Source organism: Grampus griseus (assembly GCF_964374135.1).
Source record: "Grampus griseus genome assembly, chromosome: 11".
NCBI classification, from domain to species: domain Eukaryota; kingdom Metazoa; phylum Chordata; class Mammalia; order Artiodactyla; family Delphinidae; genus Grampus; species Grampus griseus.
The window spans coordinates 2,841,305-2,865,685 of NC_139005.1; the positions used below are offsets into that span (position 1 = coordinate 2,841,305).

At 52.8% G+C, this 24,381-nt stretch overlaps 1 long non-coding RNA gene across 1 annotated transcript; it reads left to right on the forward strand.

Annotated features, from left to right (window-relative positions):
• The first annotated feature begins 15,232 nt into the window (after positions 1–15,232).
• Positions 15,233–23,890, forward strand: LOC309830151. The gene is made up of 3 exons (XR_014297456.1): positions 15,233–15,418; positions 18,137–18,273; positions 23,750–23,890. It is a non-coding gene; the product is annotated as an uncharacterized lncRNA (long non-coding RNA).
• Positions 23,891–24,381: the final 491 nt, after the last annotated feature.

The window sequence follows — 24,381 nt, forward strand, 5'->3', positions numbered from 1 at the left end:
GCCCCAGCACGTTGGCAATGGAAGGGGGCCCCTCTGAAAAAAGAGCACAACCCATTCTGGGTCCTGGGCTCTTGGAATTCCAAAGGAGGGAGGCGTACGGTATCCAGGCTGAAAGCTTATTTCCCGGGTTCGTGATCCCAGGGCCCCTGACTTTAGGCAGAACTCAGTCCTCCCTGGCTTTAGCGGCCCCAGGTGGCCCAAGTCGATGAGTGATGATGGGGTGGCTGGCTTGTGGGTGGACGTGCTGACCCTAGAGCGGGGCAGTCCGGACCCAGAATGCCCCAGGTGGCCCAAGTCGATGAGTGTTGATGGGGTGGCTGGATTGTGGGTGGATGTGCTGACCCTAGAGCGGGGCGGTCCGGACCCAGAATGAGGGTTTGAGTGTGTGGCTTGTCCCTGGTCTTGCTGCCACGCTGGGCTGGGAAGGAGCATGGAGTTCTCAGGGGATGAGAGGAGCGGGCCATCGGGGCATTTCAGGGCATCACCCGAGCAAGATGGGGGTTAAGGGTCTTCCAAGGAGTCAGCGTGGACCTGAAGGAAGAGGAGGAGCTGGGGTTCCTCTGGAAGAGGACCCTGTTTCTTACTCTGAAAGAGCCAGGAAGCGGAGAAGAGAGTGGTGGTGCTGCCTGGGGAAGGGCAGAGACCTCAGAGGCCAGCTGGCTGGAGGGGGAAGAAACACCCAGAGCTGCCAGGAGCTAATGAGGTTGTAGCCAGGCCAGGCTCCGAGCCACGGGAGGCTGTGCACCTACAATTTCCCGCGTCTCTAGTTTGAGACTCAGGATTCCACTGCTTGGCCATCCACACAGCCGAGTAGTTGAGAGGAACTGATGAGACGTGCGGTGATGCGGTGGGTGAAGTGGCGGAGGATGCGGGAGGGGACGCCCAGCAGGAGAACTGAGGAGGAAAAGCCAGGACCCCTGTGGCACAGCTTTGAAGGAGGCCCCCCTCCCCTTCACCAGGCTGAAGACAGCAGCTCTAACCCCCAGCCTCTGGAAGGAAACAGCCAGGGAACCTCTCCGACGGAGCTGTCTTGAGCTTCAGGAAAAGGGAGAAATCATAAAGTCATTCCCGGCACCTTCATCGCCCCGACCCGTCCTGGTGCCACCGTCACCAGTGCCGGTAGAGCCTGGAGACTGGGCTCCTCCCACCTCCCCCTTTTCTTAACTTTATCACCTCCTCCAGGAAGCCTTCTCTATCTAAACATGGTAATAGGAGGAAAAGATGACCTTATTTTCTCAGAAGTCACTCCTATTCATGGGGGGTGGGAGACGTTGAATGGTCACAACAACTCTGAGAAACAAGAACAAGTTATAGGACATACACTGTGTGCTTTCAAGACTTGCCCAAATTAAGAGAATTTGATGTTGGCATAAGGAGAGACATACAGATGGACTGAACTGAACAGAGACGCTAGAAATAGATTCAAATATCAGTTGATTCTTGGTAAATTGATTTGTGGTAAAAGTACCAAGATAATTCAATGAGGGATACTAATTTTTTTAACAGATGGCGCTGAAACAATTGAATATCCACATGCAAAAAATGGACTTCAATTCATAACTTGCACCATATATAAAAATTAATACAAAATAGATCATACACCTGAAGTAACAGACAAAAGTATAAAACTTCTCAAAGAAAACATAGGAGAAAATCCGCGACTTAGAGGACACAGAGATTTCCTAGATATGACACAAAAACACAAACCATAAAAGAAAAAAGTTGATGAATTAGACTTCATCAAAATAAAAAGAAATTTTCTCTTTGAAAGATACTGTTAAGAAAAATGAACAATTCTTTCAACTCATAATTAAAAGATGAACAGCTTTATAGGAAAATGCACAAAAGATTTGAACAGATACTTCACCAAAGAAAATATACTAGTGATATCACTAGTCACGTAGAGGCACTTATTACAAAAAAATTAAAGATTCATGTTAAAAAAAAAAACCCAGCACCCCTAAACACCCATGGATAAACAAGTTGTAGTGTAGCCATACAATGGAATACTGCTCAGCAACGAAAAGGAACGGCTTACTCATGTATGTACCAACGTGGATGAATTTCAAAAAAGCCTTATATTAAGTGAAGGATACGAAAATCCGCACAATGTATGATCCCATTGTAGAGACTCTAGAAAAGGCACAACAATAGTGACAGAAGGCAGATCAGTTTCAGTGATACGGGAGGGGAGACATTAAAGTGAAAACGGAGCGAGGGGTCATCGGGGTGATGGAAATGTTCCATAGCTTGAGAAGTAGCTACACAACTATAGACGTTTGACAAAAATCATCAAACTACACGCTTAAAATGGAAGAATTTTAGTGTGTAATTGCACCTTAATATGGCTGATTTTTTTTTTTTTTTTTGCGGTACACGGGCCTCTCACTGTTGTGGCCTCTCCCGTTGCGGAGCACAGGCTCCGGACGTGCAGGCTCAGCGGACATGGCTCACGGGCCCAGCCGCTCCGCGGCATGTGGGATCTTCCCGGACCGGGGCACGAACCCATGTCCCCTGCATCGGCAGGCGGACTCTCAAGCACCGCGCCACCAGGGAAGCCCAATATGGCTGATTTTTGTAAGACCAAAATATTTTCTCCCCCTTCTCACTTCTTGATACTTCATCAAGAGTCTTGAGAATAATTTCTAACTTCCCTCCTCCCATTGCCCCCGATCACCTAATTATTAACCCCCTCCAAGCAGCAGGAAAAAACACCAGCTTTTTCCTTTCCTTCCCTTCAACTGCTAGCTCGGATTTTCAGAGACCAGATGGCTCGTAACTGAGCCAAAGGAGTCCAGGGGGCCAGAAAGCAGGACAATGAGAAAGTTGGGGGTGGGGTGGGAGAGCTGGGGAAATGCTGGCCCCGGGCCTGGGGCTGAGGGTTCCGGGAAGGCAGTAGCAACAGTGTGGAGCTGGCGTTGGAGACCCAGCCCCCTCTCCACGCCGCTGGCCCTGGGGAAGGTCAAGTCACCCTAAACAAGGCTCTTATCCATGTCCTATTTATCTCACTGAGTTATGGGGATTTGGTAAGACTTTGAATGTGAAACTGCCTTGGGAGAAACCTAATAAGCCCTGCACAGATGCACAATCTTATAATGACTATTACTGATACCGGTGTGAGCCAACGAGGGGCTCCGCAGCCCCAGCTCTGCTGCCATCAGAGACCTACCAGGCACCATCCCCCCTCCCTCCTCCCGGCCCCCCACTCCTCCTGCAGGCCCCCGGGGCACAGAGGAAGGGGTGGACTTCCCTTGCTCCTTGGTGCCGTGGGCAACTGCACAGTCCTCCTCAGAAAGCTTTGGAAAGGTCTTAATAAGGCAGGTGATGACGGATGTCCCAGCAGCCAGGGGCAAAAAGCTACAGAAATGTCACCCTGGTCTGGTAGGCCCTCGGGCTCCAGTGCCCCGAGCAAGGCTGAAAGCTCGCATGGGCCTCCCTCTCACCAGGCTTTGCTTCTCCTTCCTTCTCTGCTCAGTCTCCTCTGGGGGAGCTCTAAAGGTCATCTAGTCCACAACTCCGCCGCCAAGGAATAGGGGTCACAGAGACTGGGAAAAGAACTGCCTGCCTCTCCTTTTCAGAGAGGTTTCCCCTGAAAACACGCTGCTGGCTCTTTGAACGTTCATATGAACAAGTCTGGTCTTACGGAAACGCTGTGCTTCTCTCCTGTGCCCTGAGGAAACTCAGGGCACCCCCGGCTGCCCCAGGACCCCCCCTGAGGTCAGGAGGCAAGTGGAGAAGGCAGGGCATGGACCTTCCACTTCAACCAGGGCAGCTCTGATTTGGTCAGATTATGTGTTAGAGACGCCCATTGGGTTTGATTTGGGGGCTGGGGGAATAAGTTTCCTTGTTTTAAAGAACAACTGGGAGGGACTTCCGTGGTGGTGCAGTGGTTAAGAATCCGCCTGCCGATGCAGGGGACACGGGTTTGAGCCCTGGTCCGGGAAGATCCCACATGCCGCGGAGCCACTAAGCCCGCAAGCCACAACTACTGAGCCCACGAGCCACAACTACTGAAGCCCATGCGCCTAGAGCCCAGGCTTAGCAACAACGGAAGCCACCGCGATGAGAAGCCCGCGCACCACAACAAAGAGTAGCCCCCGCTCACGGCAACTAGAGAAAGCCCACGCGCGGCAACAAAGACCCAATGCAGCCAAAAATAAATAAATTTATAAAAAAAGCAACAACTGGGAAAGTATTCTTCTAAGCAAAAGCCCTCCTCCTGCGATTACTAAGGCTGCTCTATCTCTCCGATCATTGCAGTGGTCTTGAGAGGAGCTGCTGGCCGCCCTCCCAGCGGTGGCCCACCCCGGCCCTCCTTTTCTCACTTCCTGGAGTAAGACTCCTTGCGTCATCCTGCCTAACTCCTCGGTACAGCCTTGCCTTGGTTTCCTCATCTATAAATGGGGTTAACAATAGAACTTCTCTAAAGCGTTTTGAGGGTGAAACGAGTTAAGACACGCAAAGCACTTACAATAGAACTTGGCACACAATAAGTGCTTAATAAGTGTCAGCTGGTTTTTTTTCCTTTTTTAAAAATATTTATGGGCTTCCCTGGTGGTGCAGTGGTTGAGAGTCCGCCTGCCGATGCAGGGGATGCGGGTTCGTGCCCTGGTCCGGGAGGATCCCACATGCCGCAGAGCGGCTGGGCCCGTGAGCCATGGCCGCTGAGCCTGCGCATCCGGAGCCTGTGCTCTGCAACAGGAGAGGCCACAACAGTGAGAGGCCCGCGTACCAAAAAAAAAAAAAAAATTTATTTATTTTGGTTGTGCCGGTTCTTAGCTGCGGCATGCAGGATCCTTTTTAGTTGTGGCATGTGGACTCTTAGTTTCGGGATCTAGTTCCCTGACCAGGGATCGAACCCAGGCCCCCTGCATTGGGAGTGAAGTCCCTGTGTCAGCTGTTATTAATGTCCCCCTCTGCCACCCTTGCCTCTCTCCCTTCCATCTCAGGAGAGGGGTGCTCCCTCCTCTCCAAGCCCCGTCATCAGGCCCTCTCCTCCCCCGCTGGTCTTCAATGCTGTCATTGGCACAGGCTTTTGCTCATCAAATCTCTCATCACAGAAACACTATTTTTCCCTACAACTGCCTCCCCCCCATCTTCTACTGCCTCCCAGGAAGAGCTGTCTGCTTGCAGGTGCTTCCTTTCACCTTGATCTTCTGCCAACCAGCTGGGACGCGCTTCCTCCCCGGAGCCCTAGCAGAGCTTTCCCCAGGGAGCCCCCCAGGGAGTCCCCCAGAGATCTGGTTGCCAATCCAGCGGGACCTTCTCAGTTCCTCATTGACTCAACTTTTCCCAGCCCAACCTTCCTTCTTGAAACACCCCAGCCGCTGGCTTCCAGGGAAGTGGTCTGCCCGGTGGTTTTCGTGGTGATCGAAGGAACCCTGCGGGGAGGAATCCATGGAGAGGAACGGGGCCAGCGCCAACAGCAGCCGGCCAGGCAGTGCTCGTGAGCACCCTGAAAGTGAGCTTTCCGGGGCAGTCAGGCCCGGCCAACCACCGCCACGCGCAGGAGAGCCGCCCCGGCAAGAGATTTCTGCGCACACAGATGCTGTTGCTGCTTCCGGACCCGGGGTGCTTTTCAGGCGCCAGGTCTTGGGCTGGTTCATAACAGCTCTCACCTGGGGACTGTGGGTTTCTCCCTCCTCACTAGACTGTAAGCGCTTCAGGGAGAGACCAGTCTCTGAATCTGATTTCAGTGGAATGACCACAGCTTTTCCACACCCAGTACCCCTGCCAGGTGGACACTCTCACGGCCCTTACACGGCACAGACGAGGGGCCTCTGCGGAGAGAGAGGAAGCGGCTTGGACTCACTCCTGTGCGGGTTTTGCAAAGTTTCCACCCAATTCAAACTGCAAAGAGCAGCCCCATCTCCTTTTCACGCTTCCTGAAGAGGGCATCAAGGCATCCCATCCCCAACAGGAAAACCGTCTCCTCCGCACTCAGAGTCGCCGTGGAGCCCAGAAGACAGCGGACACTCCACAACGGCCTGCCTGCCTGTCTACGCATCATGTCCACACTGCCTGCCAGGAACCCACGGCCACACACACAACACGACGGACTGGAGAGGCAGAGATGCTGCCCCCCATTTCACAGGTAAGGCAGAGGCCTGGGCCCAGCCCCAGGGTATACTGCTGCCACAGCAGAGGCTGGGGCATGCGGTGGACCGAACAGGAAGCCTGAGTGCCTTTAGAGTTAGCTAAACGAGAAGATGTTCAGCTCACAGCCCACCGTCCTAGTAACTAGAGGTCGCTCCATTCTTGAACGAGATGCTCTATTTCCCAATCAAACGGCAAACTCCACATCTTGGGTATCTGCATCCCCATCCCATGCACCGGGCTGGCCACTGATTACTTGTTCAATGTTTGCTGGGCTGAGGGCAGAGTCTGCCTGGGTCTAGTGCAGTCTTCTTTTTTTTTTTTTTCAATTATGCAACACAACGTTATTAACTATGCCTTACATCGGCTCCTCAGACCTTATTCATCTCACAGCTGAAAGTTTGTACCCTTTCACCAGCCTCTCACTATTTCTCCCATCCCACCCCCCGTCCCTGGCAACCACTTTTCTACATTCTGTTTCTATGAGTTTGACTTTTTTTCTTTTTAAGAGTCACATACAAGTAATACCATGCAGTATTGTCTTTCTCTGTCTGACTTATTTCGTTAGCATAATGCCCTCAAGTCTGTCCATGTTGCCACAAAAGGCAGGATTTCCTTCTTTCTCGTGGCTGAATAATATTCCACTGTGTGGAATATATATATCTCACATCTTCTTTATCCATTCACCCATTGATGGACATTTAGGTTGTTTCCATAACTTGGCTATTGTAAACAGTGCTGCAATGAACATGGGAGGGCAGATATCTCTTCCAGATCCTGCTTTCGCTTCCTTTGACTAAATACTCCAAAGTGGAATTACTCAATCATATGGTAGCTGTATCTTTAATTTTCTGAGGAACCTCCGCACTGTTCTCCATAGTGGCTGCACCAGTTTACCTTCCCACCAACAGTGCAAGAGGGTCCCCTTTTCTCCACACCCTCACCAGCACTTATTTCTTGCCCTTTTGATGAAGGTCATTTTAACAGGTGTGAGGTGGCATCTCATTGTGGTTTTGATTTTCATTTCCCTGATGATCAGTGATGTTGGGCATCTTCTCATGTGTCTATTGGTCAGTCTGTCTTCTTTGGAAAAATGTCTATTCAGGTCTTCTGCCTTTTTTTTTTTTTTCTTTTGGTGCGTCGGGTCTTAGCTGTGGCACCCTGGACCTTCGTTGAGGCACGCGGGATCATTTTATCGTTGTGGAGTGTGGGCTCTTCGTCGCGGTGTGCGGGCTTCTCTCTAGTTGTGGCGCACGGGTTCCACAGTACGTGGGCTCTGTAGTTTGCGGCATGCAGCCTCTCTAGTTGAGGCATGTGAGCTCAGTAGTTGTGTCAGGCAGGCTTAGTTGCCCCGCAGCATGTGGGATCTTAGTTCGCCGACCAGGGGTCAAACCCGCATCCCCTGCACTGGAAGGCGAATTCTTTACCACTGGACCACCAGGGAAGTCCCTTCTGCCCATTTTTTAATCAGATTGTTTACTTTTTGCTATTGGGTTGTATGAGTTCTTTACGTATTTTGAATATTAACCTCTTACCAGTATATGATTTGCCAATATTTTCTCCCATTCGGAATGTTGCCTTTTCATTTTGTTGATGGTTTCCATGCTGTGCAGAAGGTTTTTAGTTTGATAGCCTCCCACTTGTTTCTTTTCGCTTTTGTGGCCAGTGTGTTCCTTATCACACTTGGCACCATGCTGGACACATGAGGCTGCCGTCTCTTCCCTTCCATCCACCACCTCACCGTTTATACAGCATCTTCTCACACATCTTTTAATCTTTGTATATGGGTCAGATCTAGTTATTCCCATTTGCAGGTAAGGAACAGAGAAGTGGTCTGGTTTTCCCAAGGTCACACAGCTGTTTAGGGGTGGACAGTAAGCCAAGTTCCTCTCATCCTACGAGTGCGCCCCACGGAGCAGCCAGGAAGCCACGGGTGCTCTGGGGCGGAGTCCACAAGGCCCCTTCTCCAACTGCAGGGGTAGCTCGCTTCCCGAAGAGCCCGCAAGCTGTAGGTTTGGGAACAGCAGCATTCGATCCCTGCCTCCCCACTGGTGTGGCTGTGGACACCCCAAACCTATGCACGCACAATCCTGCACACACATGTGACGGAGGCACATGCACTCACTCTTCGTTGTGTAGACACACACACGCACATATACATATTTTCACATGCAACCCTGCGGGTGCAGATGCGCGCACGCACATGCACGCACGTGCACAGACACACACACACACACACACACACACACAGAGGACTGAGACCAGGAATGTTTCATCCCTTATGTGAACCCTCCTTGAACCCTCCTGACCACGTGGGCCATGGAGGGATACGATGTCCTATGGGGACTTGCAAATCATCCATCCATGGCTACACGTGGGTGACACTCTGCCTGTCCTCTAGCCCAGTCCTCACGGCAAGACAGAGGTGAGTGGGCCAAAGGCTAAGCTCAGCAGCACGAACAACTGTCGCATGGGTGTGTCACGTGGAGCCACCAGCCTCTGGGTCCCTGAGCACTGAGCCAAGTTCCCAATCAGGCCTTGACTTGGGAGGCACGTCCCCAACGCAGGGGACTCCCCTAGGGCAGGGATAGCTACGTCAGGGTGTACGAGGCTAAAGCTTGTGTGTGAATCTTGAAGACACCACTGTAGCTGTGTGACCTCGGTGGGTCACCTTCACCTTTCTGGACCTCACTTATCACATCTGTGAAATGGGGATAATAATACCTTCCCATTAGGATTGTACGGAGAAAACGAGATTAGAAGACGTACATAAATGCCTAGCGCATGGCAGAAATTAGTACGTGGATGTTGAAAGAAAGACTGAATAAATGAGTGAAGATTGCGGGTTGCGGGCTGCACTGCGGGGCTCTCTCTGCAAGCTGCTCTCCCTTTTCTGCCCCTTGAGCCCCCTGACTTTCCTGCAGGGGTGGATCACGTTGCTCCCTGCTCAAAACCGCCACCCAAACAACTTCCACCCCACAAACCCCTCTGGAGGACCCCTCCAACCCTCTCTCTCTCTCTCTTTCTCTCCCTCCACCTTTCCCTCCTGTTCTTTGAACACGTGTTTCTTCCAGCCCCAGGGCATTTGCACAGAATGTTTTTCCCTCAGGTCTTCCCACGACTCTGTCCTTCACTTTATTTTTCTGCTCAGATGTCACCGCCTAAGTGAGGTCTTGCCTATCAAGCTCCCTCCTCCCAGTCAGCCCCTTATTCTTCCTTAGAGTCCTCATGAGTGTATATATCCCGGAGTCACTTTTCTGGTTTACCATCTGTCTTCTTCTCTCGAATGTGAGCTCCATGATGGCCGAGTCTTTGACTCGTTCGCTGTGACTCCCCAGCACCTACAGCAGAGCCTGACATGCAGTAGGTGCTCAATAGCTACTTGTTAAATGGATGTACAGATAGGACTCAGCTCATCATCTCGACACATTTTCATTATTTCCCCAGCCCCCAGCTGGCCGATTCAGGCTGATCTATTCGGATGGCTCTTGAGTGGGGAGCTGCATCGGAATCCTGAGAGCTTCCTTTAGAGTAGACTTGGCTGCCCTCCTTCCCCTAACCTCCTCCTGAATGACAGTCTCCAGGGCAGAGGCCGTTTGAATGCATGTTCCTGCAATCGTTCCTGCAATCGTCTGCAGGAGGAGAGAGGCTGAGAGCAATGACCCCAGAATCACACCCCTGGGTTTGAATCTGGACGCTGCCTCACGGTGGTTGCTTGAACGAGGTGGAGGGAGGCGGCAGTTCCTGACCCTCTTGTGCCTCACTCCCCAGGTGTAGAAGTTATTGAGACAGAGTGTCATACAGAGTGAAGTAAGTCAGAAAGAGAAAAACAAATATCGTATATTAACACGTGTATGTGGAATCTGAAAAATTGGTATAGACGATCTTATTTACAAAGCAGAAATAGAGACACAGACATAGAGAACAAACACATGGATACCAAGGGGAGAAAGGGGCAGGGTGGGATGAACTGGGAGATTGGGATTGACATATATCTATTGATACTATGTATAAAACAGATAACTAATGAGAACCTACTGGAGAGCACAGGGAACTCCACTCAGTGCTCTGTGGTGACCTAAATGGGAAGGAAATCCAAAAAAGAGGGGATATATGTATACGTAGAACTGTTTCACTTTGCTGTACAGCAGAAACTAACACAACATTGTAAAGCAACTATACTCCAATAAAATTTAAAAAAAAAAAGAAGTTATTGAGACATATTGAGATAAAGTTTGTCAGGCACATAACACAATGCCCAGGCCACAGTGAGTGCAAGATAAAAAATTAGCTTTCATTAAATTAGTATTACTTTCCTCCAGGCAGTGAGGCCGTGTTCCTTAGTCTCCCTGCAGCGTCCAGTGTGGGGCCTTTCCTGTGGACGGCCAGTCCCCGCAGTTGGCTGAGACAAACATGCCACCGTTGCTCCCACCTTCAAGAACAATCTTCTGTCTTGAACCCTCTTCCCCCTCCAGGAACCACCCCATTTCTTTACTCTTCATTCTAGCAAAATTCACCGAAGAGTTTTCTATACTCACTTTCTGCAGCCCCTCCCATTCTGTCACCTTCTAAACTTCCTTTTACAGAAATTTCAAACATACATTTTTGCCAGTCTTCTACCCCCATCTTTTTTGCTGGAGTATTTTAAAGTGTACCCCAGAAATACTACCATTTCACCCAGAATGTATCTCTAAACAGGTAAGAACTTTGAAAAGATATCACAGTATCATTATTATAGCTAACTGAAGTAACAATACTTCCAATATCTGTGTTCAAATTTCCCCGATGGCCTTAAACATGTCTTTTTACAGTTGCTTCACTTGAATTAGGACCTAGTCAAGGTCCACACTTTACCCGGGGTTGATTTGTCTAAATCTCTTTTCCCTTCTCTCTTAAACCCACACCAATCAAGCTTCCACCCTGCCCCTTGCTCTACCCAAGCTGTGCTTTTCAGGGTCACCGATGACCTCCGTGCTGCACGATGGACTCTCCTCCCTGCTCACCCTCTCCAGGAGGTGACTGCTGCACCGTCCTCACTGAGACCCCTCTTCGCTGGGACACCACGTGGTTCTCCAGCTGCCTGCTGCTCCCTCTGGACACTCTTTCTCTGCTCCCATCCCCACCTCTTGACACCGGCGTGCTCCAAGGCTCCGTACCAGCCCTCTGTGGTCTTCTCTCCTCACTCATTGGTGGTGTCATCCAGCCTTGAGGGTTTAAAAGCCCTCCCAAATTTTTATCTCCAGTCCATCCAAAGACCTGCCAGCCCTCTCCAGTGCGCATCTCACAACAGGCATCCCCAACTTAGCGTGGCTAAAACGCTACCCCCTCAGATGTCCCCGTCTCATCCTTCCAGTAACTTCAGTGCAAACTCTTGGACTCATCCTCTACTCCTGTTCCTCTCATACCCACATTAACCCCGCAGGAAGTCCTGCTGGTTTCACTGCTTATCCCCACTTGCTACCACGGCCTCTCGTCCAAGCTACTTCCGTCTCGTACCTGGACTCCGCAACCACTTCCTACCTTATCTCCCTGCTGCCGGCTGGCTTTCTTCTTCCTCAAGTCTATTCTCAACCCAGCAGCCGAGGTCCCTTTGAAGCATTCTCTGCTTAAAACCGTCCACTGGCTTCCAGTTTTTCTTAATGTGGAAGCCAAACTCTTCACCATAGGTTCCAAGGCCCTATCAGTGCTTCTCAACAAGAAACGCTGGCATTGGGGCAGGAAGACTCTTCCTTGTGGGAATGGTCCTGAGCACTAGAGGGCGTTCGCTGTGGCCTTTGCCCACTAAATGCCAGCAGAGCAATGCTTCGCCCCCCTTAACCCTGCCAGCCACTGCGACAGCTAAAACGTCCCCACGCGCTTCCAAACACTGCCCGGTGGATTTGGAAATACCAGGTGAGAACCTCTTACAGGATCTGCTGCAGCCCTGCACGCTCCCAGCCTCCCTCCACCCCACCAAAGTCTCTGACTCACCTCAGACCACTCTCCCTGCGCTCGCTCTGCCCCTGTCTTACCTGAACAACTAGACAGGCTCCCTCACTCACCTCTGTGCTGCGCCCGCCTCGCCAGGAAAGGTCCTCCCCCAGCTGGCACAGAACCCCTCCTCCAGGGCATCTCTCAGGTGCTCTCTTAGCTCTCCAGGAGGCCTGCCCAGGGCACCCTGTCTGAAATTGCAAATCCCTTTATTCCCAGGCCCCCTTGCTCTGTTTTATTTCTCCTCAGAGCACTTATCCCATCAGACGTACTCTGTTTTCATTCTTAATCTAGTTTATTTTTTGTCTATAAGCTTCCTGAAGGGATGTGGGGATTTTTGCTCACTGCTGTACCCTGGTACCTGGCACAGTAACTGCACACAGCAGATAATCGATAAATATTTGTTAAGTGAAAGAAAGAATACAGATGCCGTAAGCATATGCTTATGGAGAGAAGAAAACAAGCACTTTTAAGCCACAGGAATGAAGAAGTAACTTCATCATTAGCAAGAACTGGAGTGTGCTCAGCCCGGGGTGGGAAGTAGGGGAAGAGGCGATGAGAAACTCTGTTTATTAGATCAGTTAAGGAAGACTTCCTGAAGGAGGTGGGGCTGTCGGACTCACTTTCAGCTCATTTTGAACCAGATTATAATATCCTGGAGCTCCCCCAGCCCTGAGGACCGCAGACAACTCTTCCAAGTTGGAAGGGTGGTGAGGCGTTTTCAGGCAGGGAAGCCCGCTCCCTTAACCTTACTTCTACCACGATTTACCAATGTCTGTAGGGGGCTCCAGCAGCAGGTCCGCGCCAATGGAGCTGGAGGGCCAAGTTCAAATGGAGCCCCTGGGTAATGTCTGCCTACCCATCCACCACCCACCCCACCCTCAGAAAAGCCCACCCCAAATGATTACACAGAGGCAGGCTACCCAGAGCTTGCCTTCTACACGCTCAGCAGAAGAGAAGAAAGGACAGCCACACAATGGAATACTTTACAGCTATTGAAAGGAATGAGACAGCTCTTTTTATACTGAATATGGAAGGATCACCAGGATAGATTATTATTGGGGGGGGGGAAACACGATGCAGAGTGGCATATAGTATACTACCATTTGTGTAAAAAGGAACATACACATATCTAAACAAGTATATATATATATGTATATTTGCTTGAATATACATAGACTACCCCTGGAAGGATGCCCAAGAAATTTCTAACAGTAGTTGCTGGGGACAGCGGATGGGGGTAGGGTTGTGGGTGAGTGGATGGGAAACAAGGGCAGGGAGACACTTTTCACTGAAAACACTTGCATCTTTCAAAATTTGGACTATGTCGAAGTATTACCTGTTTGAAAAGAGTAAATTAACTTTTAAAAAGAACACAACCGGATTAACAAAATGAAAACCAACGGAGCCATGTGAAAAGTTCAGCTCTTTGGGTGTTAAAATGAAAGCCACTTGCAGAAGTACAGGTGGCCAGAAGCGGAAGACAGCAGAAAGAGCCCAGGGACTTTCATTGACCTCGTTTGCCAGGTCCCATCTGTGTGGCCCGGGGTCGAGAAAGCCAGTCGGTTCCTAGGTGCCATCCAGAGCCAGGCAGGGTCCAGAACCTGCAATGCTGGTGGGAGGGGCAGGGGAGGGGGAGGGGGGAGGGGAGGGGGAGGGGGAGGGGAGGGGAGGGGAGGGGGAGGGGAGGGGAGGGGAGGGGAGGGGGAGGGGGGGAGGGGAGGGGAGGGGAAGGGAGGGGGAGGGGAGGGGAGGGGAGGGGAGGTAGGGACTCTCCTTGCCCCCACGCTGGCTGGGCCACACCTCCCGGGCCACAGGGCTGTCTCCAGGTGCTGTGTTCTGGGAGCTAGAAGCCAGTGACCAGGTGGGCAGAGACACCCCCAGACCCACGTGGAGCAGAAAGTGTAGGCGTCAGTGTGCTCACCGGAAAGAAAAGGAGAAAGAAAAGGAGGCGGCTGGAGGGAGCGGTCCAGGAGGCCAGGGAGGGGGAATGACTGTCTTCAAATATTTGAGAGGCTGTCAGGGAGGGAAGGAGGAGCCCTGTTTGGAGCCCTCGGGAAGCCTCCACCTTCAAAAATCACTTTCTGGCCCAGTTCCTGCCAGAGGGGTCCCCAAATAACTGCTGTCCTTCGAGTTCCCACTGCGCCTGGTTTGCTCAGTGCTGTATTGGCATCAACTCTGAATTTTCACAGCGGTCCTGGGAGGTTATCACTAATCCTACCGCCAGTTTACAGACAAGGAAGCCAAGGCTGTCACTGCTGAGGATCACAGTTAGTACACGACCGAATCAGGGTTCAAACCCCAGGTCACCTTCTGAGCTACTATGGTTATCACAGGCTGGGCCAGAACTCGAAGATTTGTACTTGTACAAAATACAAATATAGATATGGTGGGCTAAGACGGAGCTGGGATTCTCTGGCCAAGGTGACTCGGGTACAAGGAAGGCTAGGGAGGTGGAACTGGACCTCCGTGACACCACCCTGATCCCGAACCTCTCAGCCGCCCCCGCGGCTTCCCCCAGCAAGGCGATGGCCCTCCCCCCAGCCATCCACGGAGGCCGGGACAGGAGCGCACGTCCCGCCCGCAGCGCCCGCACCCTCGGGCAGCGGCCCGGCCTGTCGGGTGTGGGGCGGGGTCGCAGCCCGGAAGCTCCTCCCCCGGGAGGCACGCGGCTGGGATGCTCCCAGGCTACGTGGGCGGGCGGCTCGCCAGGCTAGGGGGGAGGGCCGCGGGGGTGGGGGGAGGGGAGCAGCGGACCCGCGAGACGCGCCCCTCCCCACTCCCACGGGGCCCGGGCGCGCAGTGGGGGATGGGGGGGCAGCGGCCGCGCTTCCCGGGCGCGTGACTCAGCAGCCGCCACGCCGGGATGGGCGCCGGGCGCGCGGCTTCCGGGCGCGGGGGTGGGTCTCACTCTGCCGCCCCCGCTGGGAAGCGCCGAGGGGCGCGTGGGCGGGTAAATCCCGCGCCGCCCGCCCGCCCGCCGCTCGCCAGGCCGCCCACGCAGCCGCGAGCCCGGCTCGTTGGGTCCGCCCCCGCGGAGCCCATGGGATGCGCCGCCCGCGGAAGGGCTTCCCCAGGCTCCCGGCGAGTCGGGGGGAGGAGGGGGCTGCATCCTTTGCGCTCCCCTCCAGCTGTTGATGCGCCAATGTCCAGAGGGGGCCCCGTGGAAATTCCTGGGGGGCTGGAGCGGGAAGCCCCCGCAGAATTCACCCCGCCCTCCCCGACCTGCGGGGCCTGGCCGCCCTACACCCGGCCCCAGGGTCTGTCTCCTTTGTTTTCTCGAAATGGAGAGTGGATTCTGAGCTCCCTTCCTAAGGCTCTTACCATTTGGAAGTCACTTTGCCCATCTAAGGTAAGTGCTTTCTGCTGCAGCAGCCTCTGAACAGCCCTGCTTTGCCACAGACTCAGTGAACTGAGGACAGAGAGGGGCCCAAAGGCGGGCAAAGACTGATTGTCCCCTTTGGGCAGAGGGGACACCGAGGTCCAGGGACGGGGGAGCGGTTTGCTGCAAGCTCACACTTGGGGTCTGTGAGGGTGGGCACAGCAATCGGAGCTCGGGAGTCCTGGCTTCTGGCCTCAGTCTAGCTTCTGGGCTCCCTCCCCACCCCGATCCAGTGCTGTGCAGCACGGTGCCTTCACCTGCCTCTGGAATTCCCTTTGGCCCTCACCCACGGGCTCTTATGAGTTGAGTAGCTCCAGGAATGTCCAAGATGCCCAACCAGCCGGTTTGGAAGCACCAGGGCATCTCCGTCTGTAAAGACCAGACTGTGCACTGGAAACGCTGAAACTAGACATAGGCAAGAGATTCCCAACTGCTCTGCAGAGTTCTGTTGCTGTTGCTGTTTTAAATAATCATTGTGTTGGATTGATGTGTTGAATGAAAATTGTGGTCGTTTGGAATCATTTATCACAGAAGAAATGGTGGAATTCCCTTGCCTCTCTGCTGGGATGGGGAGTGCATTCCTGACTGGAGGCAGGGGGACAGCTGGTTTGACCTGACTTGTCCAGCCCAGAGAGGTCATGGGCGCCAGTCCCTGGCCACAGCTAGGCCAAGTCGGGTGCAGGGAAGATCACGCTGCAGCTAGGCATGCATCTTGCTGCTGCTGGTACCTGACCTTCCAAACAAAATGCGTCACCAGACCCCCAGATGTCTCGCCCCTACGCCGCCCACCGTCCGGGCAGCCTTTTTCCCAGGAGCTCACAGTCTCCAGAGGCCAGGTCTCCTTCACGCTCGAGGCAGAGTGAGGGGTAGAAAATGGGGCATGGGGGCACTGTAGACTCGCCCCACTTTACAGACGGGAGGAACTGGCTGGCCAGAAGAGAGAAACAAGCACGCAGAGAAAAGGAGAAGGAACCCAGAGTCCTGACAGGGAGATGAGCCCCGGGGGTGGGGAGACAGGGAGAAGGCCTGTGCTGTGTGGTGGGATCCTCACCCCTGTCCCCCAGCCCAAGTCAGGAAAACGCTCACCCACACTCAGACGCACCCCCTCAGTCCCACAAACGCAGCCACGCTGGACTCACATGTAGTCGCCTCCCGGCAGGGTCCTAACGTCTCCCTGACCAGAGCTGACGCCACTGCCTGGCAGAGAAAGAGGAGAGGCCTGGAGCCTGCTGCTGCTTCCTGTTGCTTCTCCCAGGCCAGAGTGGGACCCCAGAATCCAGCTCTCCTTTGTCTCTTTCTACCTGGAGACATGGCCGTGATTCCGGCTTCCTCTCCCTCCCATCCTCATAGGTCCATTTTCCATTTCTGGTTCAACCTGCTGACAGGCCGTGTGTGTGGGTGTCTGAGGTGAAACACTCCAAGGGCTTTCTCATGCTTCATTCTTTTGTTTGGCCGTGGCGGGATCTTCGTTCCCCAGCCAGGGATCTAACCTGCACCTCCTGCAGTGGAAGTGCGGAGTCTTAACCACTGGACCGCCAGGGAGGTCCCTCATGCTTCATTCTTAATGCCGCTCCCCAGGGTAAAGACTGGACTGGGCAGAGGCTGGGGGCAGAGCGGGAGGAGGGCTCTCCATGCTCACCGGTAGAATTGAGGTGGGATCTGTTAGCTGCAATGGGCACCCAGGTCCCCCTCACTCCCCAGATGGCCTTAAGAGCTAAGCCTCTGATCCAGCATTTCCCAGGTGCTCAGCTGCAGAAACTGTGCTCGTGGGCCAGAGCACAGCCCACCCCCTGGTGGGACTCCCTCCAGCTGAGACCTTCTTCGGCCCTGACTCCATACCCGCTCCCTCCACTCAAGCGTGGATGGGCCTGCCTGTGCCCTACGCACTGAGAGTTTATTCCTTCCAGCATTACTCATCACACACCTACTGGGTGTTGAGTTGGCCTCCATCCCCCATGCTGTTCATCCCCACCATGACAAACCCCAATAGAGCTGTGTGAAATGTTGCCACCCAAAAAATTATTTTAAGGGCTTCCCTGGTGGCGCAGTGGTTGAGAGTCCGCCTGCCGATGCAGGGGACACGGGTTCGTGCCCCGGTCCAGGAAGATCCCACATGCCGCGGAGCGGCTGGGCCCATGAGCCATGGCCGCTGAGCCTGCGCGTCCGGAGCCTGTGTTCCTCAGCGGGAGAGGCCACAACAGTGAGAGGCCCGCGTACCACAAAAAAAAAAAAAAAAAAAAAAAATTATTTTAAGAGCCTAGAAAGGATCAAAAGTGCTTACCAAGCACCAGGATGCTCCTTAAATTCCTGCGTTATGACTTTTACACATGAAGCTCCTTGGGGAAGTATTCCTTCTCCAGCCCAGATAATTACTTTTTCAAGACAAGCCAGTGTGGGAGTGAGTGCCCTGGGTCCCTGCCCTTTGCTTACCAGGCCCAGGCAAGGCAGTGCTAATTCTCTGCAAAATACAGTGGAGGTGAAGACCGTTTAGACTGTCAACAGCGTCCCCCATGAGCCCTTCAATGCCTTATAAGCCTGCTGCCCTGGCCGCCAGGCATCCTCCTCCCTTATCAAACCCGCCCTTCAGAAACTGCTCAGATGAACTCTCTCATGCTGAAGTGCAACAGTCTAATAGTCTAATAATGTCTAATAAATCTAATAAATGTGTTGGTTTTTCTCCTGTCCTAGGAGAATTTGCATTTTAACAAGGGGGATAACCTTGAAGTACCCAAAGGAATCTCTACGTGTAGAATTGCTGGCATAGGCGAGATATTCTGGAAGGCAGCGAGACCCCCGTGGAATGCCTGAAGCCCCCATAACTCGCGGTAAGTTTGGCCACGCACACCCACGGAGCAGTCTTGACTGGTCCTCTTGTTCCCCCACTATATTGACGAGAGTACTGGATGAAGAGTTTAGAGAAGCTGAGTTCTATACCTAGTTCGGCCACTAACCAGTTTGGAAGCACTAGTCACTTCTGTCTTGGGCCATAGTTTTCTCGTTTGCCAAATGAGAAGTTCGGTCCAAATGACCTAACAGGACCTTTCCAGCTCTGACATTCCCCTGACTCCCCAGAGGGGCTGGGGGACCCTGGTCCAGCTCCTAAGGCCCTCCAGCCCCTGCAGCTGTGGCCCGGAGGAAATGACCTGCCACCGTACAGCGTGAGGGTGTGGGGCAGGGGGGCACATCTCTGGACTTGGACAGGCCTGCAGGCCCCCTGTCCACAGAGCCCGGGCCCCAGCTGGCAAGGAAAGGGAGCGCTCAGCACAGCCCAGGCATTAACATCACAGAGTTACATAACCCTCCAGATGGGATATTCCAAACAGCAACAGCACGACAGCCTTTGCCCCACGCCGTGTCTCAGCACGCACACACACACACACACACACACACACACACACACACACACACACACACACACACACACACACACACACACAGCCACGACCACCTTGCCACCCTTTCTTTTCCGTTTGTTTTGTGTTTTCTAGAAGGTATTTCATCTAACAGAGCCCTTACGAGAAGAAACTCCTTTACCCTCTGGGCTTGACCAGGAAAATCAGAGTCCTCTTCCAGCCACCCTCCCCCCCAGCCTCCACCAGAACCCCACGTCGGGTCAGGCCTCCCCTTTTCCCGGCCCCTCCCTGCTGTTCTGTCTCACTTTCTGACCTCGGAGTCCTGCAAAGTGCGGTTCTACCTTGTCCTTTCCATTCCCGGGATGGAAGAATTTGGAGCCATGGATTTAGCTCTCATTCCAGCAAATGGGAGGCAATCTCCTGGTTCAGACTCCAGTCCCCCACTCTCCACTTTTGTCCTTGTCACGTCTGCGTACTAGATGAGACTGTAGTTTCCCCATTTAGAAAATGGATGAGGTCATTCTCATCCCCACGGGGTGTTGGGTGGTAACTCAGATCCCTTCAGTGTCCTTAAGAGAAGTGCAAACAATCTGAAAATGCAACCGAAGAAATTTAGGTTGGGCTTAAGGAAGCATTTCCCAGCTCTACAGTTGTGAGACCTCGTTATAGATCACTAAGGGGCGGTGATCCTGCCTAGCTGCATTTGAAGGCAAGCGCCCGTTCACATATCTGGAATAGCTTGGGTGCACGCTGTCCAGAGGTAGGGGAGTGGTTGAGGAAAGGTCACTCTAGATAGGTGGCCTGGAAGAATTCCTGAAGGAATGCTGAACCTGTGTTCTCCTCGATAGCTATGGTCTAACTCTGGATGAGCCTTGGGCCCTGGTTTCTTTATCCATAGAAATGTTACAATATATTGAGCACTTACTTTGTGCCTGAAACAGTAAAAAAAAAAAAAAAAAAAAAAGTTTAAAACATCCCTTTAAAGTAGATATTGTTCTTCATATGATAAATGAAAAAACCACAGCTCAAAGAAGGTACACCATGAATGTAAGGTGTCCCAGCTGGTAGGTGGTAGAGCAGGATTCATACCCAGGTATGCCTACCTCCAAAGCCCATGTTCTGAACCACCTAGATCTTGAAAATTCTGTGATTCTGTGGTTTCCTTAAGTTCCTCTTGGCCTGAACAGCCTAAGTTCTCCCTCGCTCTACTCCTGCCCCTTTCTGCTGCTTAATGCCCTCATTGCCTGAAATGGAGAGGACCACTCCATTCCTGCGTGAAAACAAAACCCTTAGCAGCCCGTGTGGGAACCCGCGCTTTGTGCTTTAGAAGCAGAGGAGGAAGGCGCTGCAGTGGCCCAAGCCTCGGAGATCCTGCCAGATGGCCTTGCATTTGGGGATCTGCCAGATGCAATGAAAGCATCCCCAGGACCTCTTACTAAGAAACCCCTTACGTGGGATTTCAATCCAAGATCCAGGCCTCTTTCCAGACCAGGGTCTAGCTGCTTGTCCTGGCTCTCCCCACTTTTTCATGTCACCCTCCCTTTCATTCACTCTCCCCCCACCAGACCTGACCCCCATCTGCCGTTTTTCATAAGTGATCTTTGAAACTCAGGCCGCATAGATATTTGCTGAATCAGCAGGACCAACTGCTGCTCCTCCCACTGGCTTTCAGGCCAAGAGGAAGACGCGCCAAATGCCTGTGCAAAGGCCTCTGGTGCTGCCTGTGTGGGCCCAGGAAGGGCTCCGCTAGGAAGGAGGTGGCTGGGGAGTGAGGCACACGGGCTGCTGAGCAGCAGGGAGGCCGTCAGGTTTTCCTGAGGCTGGGGTGACTGGTCTCTTTTTGGATGAGAGGGAGGGAAGAACGCTGGTCCAGGCCCTCGGAGAGGCAGGGGACAGCAGATCGTCACCAGTGCCTGCTCCGTACCAGCTGCTGAGTGAGCAGAAGACACCCACGCCCTCCTCTCAGTGAGCCTTCATTCGGCCCCCTTTTCCAGGTGAGCAGCCCGAAGTTCTCTCCTCGCTGAGACAGGAAAGAGAAGGAGGACAGGCAGGCCGGGGAGCCAGGCAGTAACGTTGCTTCCTCAGCAAGAAGGGCTTTTGGCCGCAAGGCAGAAAGGACCCCGGCACCAGATCTCTGTCCCACGTTGATGGGTTTAGCCTGGTCAGGGGAGGGATGATGGGGGGAGGGGCTGTAGGTCAGAGGGTGGGATGGTGAGCGTGCGTAGCACAGACATCTCTGTGGATCGGCTCCTCCCGGCTCCGTCCCCCTTCCAGCTCTCCTTGGTTCTCGCTATTCTTGACATAAGCCCTTGACGCCAACCAAGGAAACCTTCTCTCTGGGCTCTGAACATGCTTTGTATGCTCACCCTCTTAACCCCATTCTGTTCTGATAGAGGATGGCTCTGGGCACCTGCAGTCTGCTTCCACTTATTTAGATGTTTCTAGATCTGTGTCTCGAGTGTGTTGAGCAAGGACTGTCGGCATCTTTCCTGTCTTTTTGCAGCACAGAGTGCAGGATTTTGAACGGACCAGACGCTTGATACAGTAGAGTTGACTGACAGACAGACCGTCATGCTCTCTTAATAGCTCCCAGGAGGGGCCAGTCTTGGCTGTCTGCCACCTCCAGGCAGACAACCCTGACTCAGTAGGAGCAGAGATGCCGGCTCCAATCAGCATCTCAGACAACAGGCTAAAAAGCACGTCCAGTGGTCTTCCAGCCGTGCCCCGGCCTCCAGGTAGCATGAGACCGTGGTGCTCAAAAGATGACTCAAGATTCAGTTTATGCTTAGGATGGGAGCAGAGAGGAGGAGACTTCCCTACGCAGCTTAAATGGAAGCAAAGGATGGAAGGAAGAAAATACAGGAGAGGGAACATATTTGAGGGGAGGGAAGGAGGGTAAGAGCAAAGGAAGAAAAAGGAGAAGGGGGAAAGTAGGGAGGAAGAGGAAGGCTGTAAAGAAAGACAAGGGAGGAAGAGGAGAACACGGGAGCTATTCGGACTTCATGGTGCCTTGGAGGTAGGGAGCCCAGGGTAGGTGCTGAATTTGAATTATAAGGCAAGAATCTTTGCCACCCTCTGGTAATCCTCTGCCTGTGGGCTTGGGGACTTGGGCAGACACTGGGATCCACTGGCTCTAAATGCACGGCCGGGTGGGTGGACCAACATGTGCTCAGACAGAGAAGTTGTGGCCACACTGAAGCCAGGAGCTTCAGGTCAGGTCGTGTGCTTCCACGACGCGGAGGGGAATTTTGCCAGGTCAAGCTGAGGCTCTGGCTCCAGCCAGGAAAGGGATAATCAATTCTGTAGATGCTGTGAGCCTTGATTGAAGAAATAAAGAGGAGGAAGCTAGATTGCTGCTCTCATTAAGAGGCAAAGGCAGTGGGGGCTGGAGTTTAGCGAGAGCCAGGAAGCAGCAGAGAAAGAATTTTAACCCCTCGGGTGTTGTTCTTCCGTCATGCCTTTGAGCTCACCCACACCCGTGTTGTTGCTTCCTTGGCCCGACGTCCAAGGCCATCACCTTCAGTAGCTCCCTCAGCTGAAGGAGGGAGAGAGGCCAGGTTGCCTGTTAATGCAGATCTGATGACAGCTAAACAATCTATTATTTCCCAGCCCCAGGGTCCCCAGGGCTCCTGCCTCTCCTGGATTTGGGGAGGAAGATGAGTTCTGGGGCTAAGAGATAAGCCGTGCGGTGAGGCATCTCACGCTGCCTGGCCCCTGGTAACCCTCACCCACCCCTCGGCAACCTCACCAGAGCTGCATTCTCAACCTGATGAGTCCAGAGAAGGGGAAGTAAGAAATGAGAACGGATTTCAGCAAAATTATGACCCAGGGACCCCCTCCGCTGGCTCTTCCTCCTACGTCAGCATGCCCAGTAGAGAACTGATTCATCAGGGAGATCCCCAGGAGAGGCCCCAGGGAGAGGGCTGCTGGCTCAGCTCTCCCTCTCCCCATGTCACCCGATCCATGGAGAGGTGCCCCTGCCGGCCGCCTGCATCTAGCCCTACACCACTGAGAGGCTGGGCAGAGGAGGACAAGACGTGCAAAATTGGGGTCGTGGGTGGAGAGCAGGGTGGGGCTAAACACCTAGTCAGCAAAGATGATTCCTTCCTGAGATTCTGGGGGGGGGGAACTTGGACTGAAGTTAAGCAAAACAGTGGGAAGAAATGGGTGGTCCAAAGGGCATTCAATCCGTCTTGATGTTCATGATTTCCCATGCGAGTGGGGAGGGAGCTGCAGGAAGAGTGAGGAGGCATGCGTGTCTGAGCTCCCTAAGTCTCTGGGTGTCCGGGCTTGGGGAGCAGGGGGGAAAAGCTGGAGGATCTGGAGAAAGGAAGGAGTTACTGCTGGGTTTAACCTCTTGGTGCCTGGCACAACTTCCCGCGTGAAAGATTTCCAAAACTTCCACTCTCTTCCACCATCTTAACTACTTATTTTTGTTCTGCTCCCTTGGGAAGCAAAAGCAGGACAAGGGAGAAGGAAAGATGAGGACATGACGGTTTCTCTCCAGTTTTGACATGTGAGGATGGGTAGGAATCCAGGTGATTCCTAAAATCCCTGGATTCCCAGCAAGAGCACCTGAGCAGGAGAGTTTGGGCTCTTTAAGCCACCTTGGGGGCCACAGCAAAGTCCTTATCCAAGAAAAATGATCTTTCCTCAACCGGTCTTGCCCACACAGTCCCCTGAAGGGATGCGAAGAATGTGGGGACGTGGTGGAGGAGGAGGGAGACACCAAAGGGCGTGAGGAGCGGAATCAGGTGAAGAAGCACAATTCCCACGAAGCCGTGGCTACCCCCGGGAAATGGAATGGAATAGCTGCCCGTATTTGGGGAAAAAGCCACATAATATCTTGGATTTTTTTTCCTTTTTTTTTTTTTTTTTTTTTTTGCCTTTTGCCTCTTACTGAGCCATGGGCACTGAGGGAAAACTGACTTTCTGCTTTTTCTGCCAGATAAGGAAAGAAAACCATTAAACTGAAGGAAGGGCAAATGGGCCATTGAGGAAGGTAGGAAGGAAAACCACATCTTCTTGGGACTTGCATCAAATGCTACGAGATCATCCTGGATCTTCTGCCTAAGGACCCGAAGTTCTGGTCAAATCTACCCTGTGTCCTGACCCAACTTGTCTAACTCTGCAGTAGATGCGAGGAGAAAATGAGTCTACATCAAGTCTTCACAAGTAGCCTTAGACTAAAGCACGCCAAGGCTGCTGAAGATGATTCTTGGCTCTCCACCCTTCCCACCCCCTCCCCCAACTCCCTTAGCATCCCCATCGTCAGGGGCAGGCGCTGACTAGGTTCTGATTTCCCGTGAGGTGTTCTTCTATCACCTGTCTAATGAGAGAAAGGAAGCTGACTTGGTCACAGCCTTCCCAATACAGAGGAGAGAATATTCCAATCCTCTTTCATCTCTTCTCCCCATATCTCTAGTTCATGGACATTGGGCATAAAGAAAGAGCTTGAAGTCCTAGAGTTTCTCATCAGGGGCTAATGAGCATATTTCTCTCTGGACCTAACATGGGATTCCAGTCATCACCAAATAACCAAGGGGAAGCAAGGTTTGCAGTCACCAGCCACAACAGAGA